We start from the raw sequence: 4220 nt of genomic DNA on the forward strand, positions 1-4220 counted from the left end.
TAGATGTAATTATTCAACCACATTCCGGGTAGAAAATATTGCTCAATTTTTAACTGAAGCCTGATGACAATACAAATAATATTTGTTTCCTAAATGTTGCAAGCAATCTTAATCTCTTTTTTTTCTTTTTCTTATCGTAAACCGAAAAATTTCTACCCCTTTCAGATATTAAACTAAGAGCCACAATTTAAAAGAAAATATTATGTTAATGAATAGGAAATTTAGGGGAATATATTAAACTGCATATCTTTTTTCAAAAGCTCTTTATTTCATCAAAATAAGCTCAGTTTACTTCAATGAAATGCTCCAAGCATAATTTTAATGTATAGATGCCTGTCTTAAAGTAGTTCTGATTTTTAGAATCAATAAATCCCGATATGTAATTTTTCAGATTGTCTCTCTTCTGATACGGTTTAGCCCGCAAAAACTGTTCTAAATGCTCGAGAAAAATGAAAGTCGGTTATCGAATAATCCGGTGAATAAGTTGGGAAAAGCCAAATTTCATCAAAAAATGGCTCTCGTTGAAAATCGGGTTAGTAATGAGCATACGTTTAAATAATCCAGCTTATTGCTCTTGGCATTATTTATAGTGCGATTTATTTTGTTGAGAAAAACCCACAGGCCAAAATTTTTTAAACCAAATTTGCACTTTTCGATCGTTAACAGTTATCTCCCCAAACAAGTGTAACGTTCAGTCGATGTGCGATTTAAAAAGCGTTAATCAATTGACGTTACTTGTCAAAATTTATGATTTTGTAAACTTTTGAGGTTTTTGTTAAAAACTTTTTCGGTAGTTGTGTTATGAATCGTGAAGGTACAGAACAGTCGCAATGTATGACATAAAAAGATAATTAGCATGTATTTTCTTTTCAAGTAATTCCATACAGTGAATATTAAATGTTCAGCAGTTGGTATTAATGTTCTGTAAATTAGATAACAGAATAAATACAGCTTGGTGCCCGTTTCCCTGTAGGCCGGTCTGAGCAAGCAAAATTATTTTTGGCGTCCAACTCCTAAGGATAACAATAATAAATAAACTGCTGTTTGTAGAAAATGCAACACCATGAAAGAATCATCAGAATCAAATGAAATTTAATGCAGAAACGACTTGTACTGATACAAATAAATGATGAAATTTTCAAAACAAAAGAAACAAATTAAGCGTCCGAAATCAGTATTTGGTGCAGCCACCACGCGCTGCAATAAGTGCTGCTATACGACGTGGCATGGAGTCAAACAGATGTTGAATATCTGCTTGAGGAAGAGAATTCCATATCGCTTGTATGCGCAACCAAAGTTCGTCTTTGGAAACTGCAGGACGCGGATCACGAGTGAGACGCCGACCAACCATATCCCACACGTGCTCAATAGGCGACATATCCGGCGAATAAGCAGGCCAAGGAAGAAGTTGCATGCGTTGTGCTGAACAGAAGTTTCTAACAGTCCGCGCAACATGTGGGCGTGCATTATCCTGCTGAAAGATAGCTCCAGGGATGCCTTGAAGGAAAGGAACGACTTCGGGCTGTAGCACTTCACGGACGTATCTGTTGCTATTGAGATTACCCTCAATTCGTATCAAATTGGATCGTCCATGATACGAAATCGCACCCCAGACCATAACTCCGGGTGTTCGACCACTATGTCGTTCAATAATACACTCAGGAAGGCAGCGTTGACCGGCATAACGTCTAACACGAACACGGCCATCATGGGTCCACAAATTGAAGCGTGATTCATCTGAAAAGACAACTTGGTGCCAATCAGCTCGCCAGTCTCTGTGCTCAAGAGCCCACTGCCGACGCAGCCGTCGATGATCCGCCGTGAGGGGAATCCTGTATAATGGCACCCTTGCACGCAATCCACGGCGCAGCAGACGACGACGAATTGACGAAGCCGACAATTGTACACCTGTAGCAGTAGACCAATGTGCTGCCAGTTGCCTGGAGGAAGCTGTGCGATCATTCACCGCCATGCGGAGCAGGTGTCGATCATCGCGCTCTGACGTCACCTTCTGTCGTCCAGTGCCTGTTTTTCGAGTTGTTCGGTGCTCGTCGGTCCACTGCTTCCAAACTCGCATCACTGTGGAACTGTTCCGCTGCATACGAGCTGCTATTGCGCGATAGGAAAATCCTCCTTCTCGAAGGCCGATTATCCTCCCTCGTTCAAACTCCGTAAGTTGCTTGAATTTCTTATTCTTCCGTCGTTTTCTTATTCTTCCGTCGTGGAGGCATACTCAGGTCTCACTAAACGTTTGCCACTAACAAATAATCATAGACTATTTTCAACGTCCCGCTACAGCACTTTATTTATACGCTTTCAGCATCAATTCAGAGGGCGCTGCGCGCGCCACGCACGCGCGATGGCTCTGAAACTTTATTAATTTGCATAATATCCTATAATTGACATTTGCTGCGAATTTCATTTGATTCTGATGATTCCTTCATGGTGTTGCATTTTCTACAAACAGCAGTTTATATGGAGTAAAATAAATTTCCTTCCTAATTTCAAAAAGAAACCTAAATTAAGTTTTTATTTATTTTTGTATACCAAAATGCAGTGCAAACTACTTATATAATGTAAAAATCTTGCAAAATATTGGAAATATGAAGTTTTGAAATAATTAATAGATAAATATGCACATGAAATGAATACATTTTTCTCAAAAACAAAAATCATTATACATGAATAATTTTAAGAGAAAAAGCTAAGATAGAAAGAAATATGTTTTATACTCCTTCATCAAGCTTCATAGAAATTGAGAGAAATTCATTTAAATATTATTTTAGCTATCTCACTTTGTGAAAATTTATATAAAATGTACACACTAAAAACATAAAAACAAAACAGGGCACAAAATAATAATCGGAAAATCATGTCATTACATTAAAGAGTTTACAGGTTTTAATTATTAATCAATGATGCGTTAATCACGTCTTCAGATAACTTTTGTCAACTGGAATTTAAATGCTGGTGTTTTGAGAAAAATATTTAAAGAAGCCATTTTGAATATGATCCACATTTTAATTTTTTTGTTATGTAGAAAATGCAGCGATCAGAATGCATGGAAATCTGATGGTGCAATGTCGAGAAAATATGGTGTGAGATTCGAGTACTCCCACCCCAATGCATAACTTTCTTCAGAAATTGTTTTGTACAGCGCGGTCTTGAATTATCATATAAAACTTCACGAATGAAGGTAGGAGTACTTGTATCACCCATAATTGTCCCAACTATTCGCCATCAATCTTCCATATATTCTGATCGCTATAACATTTTTAAAATACCTGCTCCTGATATTCTGCTCAAAAATACAACTGATTTTTTTTTCAATCCGGGATTTAAATTTCGCAGGGTACATATAAAAAGGTTTCTGATAATGTGGATATTTACATACTTACAATGGCAAAAATGTAAATATATATTTCGTACATTCTGCACATACTGTTTCAATCATTTCTGTAAACACATAGAACTTAAAAATATTTCAAAAACCTTTTTTTTTTAATAAATATATTTGATCTAAAATCACTGAAAGTTTTTAAATCATGCCTTTAAAAATATACTTCTTTGAAAGCATTTAATAACTAGTGGGACACTTAGTTAAAAAACAGACTATCCTACAATAATTGAAGAGACACTTTTGAGTTTATGTTACTTATTTTAAAAATTTCTCAAGAAATGGTTAGAGGATTTAAAAAAAAAATTAATTTTATAGGTGTTTAGGTAATGCGATTTCTCATACTTATCAATAAAGTTTTCAGAACTTTGAGGACAGGCAATAAATGATGAACGAATAATAGTATTCTTGGTCATCCAGTCAGAAAATATAGCAATGAACTTAGTGTTGATTACTTCATTTGTTATATGCAATAATTGAATAAAATTTCATAAGCGTAAGTTAAATATTTATAGACACAAGGACATTTTTCAAAAAAAGATAAATTTTTTTTTATCTTACGTTTTTTTTTTTTTTTTGCTATAACTTCAGAAATTATTTGTTAAAAATTGCACAAGATATGAGCATTTAAAGTAGTTATTTCAAACTGTGCACTCGCGAATAACATTTAAATTCTTTTTCTTCATATTTTTGTTGCAAATCATATTTGGCAACTCATGAAAAAAATCCGATTTCGTAAAAATTTAAAAAGTTTTAAGCAATTTTCTAAATAGTTTTTGTACATTTTGAAAGAAAGCTTTGAATGGTAAGGGGTTTTCCTGGC

This window comes from Parasteatoda tepidariorum, chromosome 7, assembly GCF_982258835.1.
Source record: "Parasteatoda tepidariorum strain Cologne lab strain chromosome 7, Ptep-v5.0, whole genome shotgun sequence".
Classification (NCBI taxonomy): Eukaryota; Metazoa; Arthropoda; class Arachnida; order Araneae; family Theridiidae; genus Parasteatoda; species Parasteatoda tepidariorum.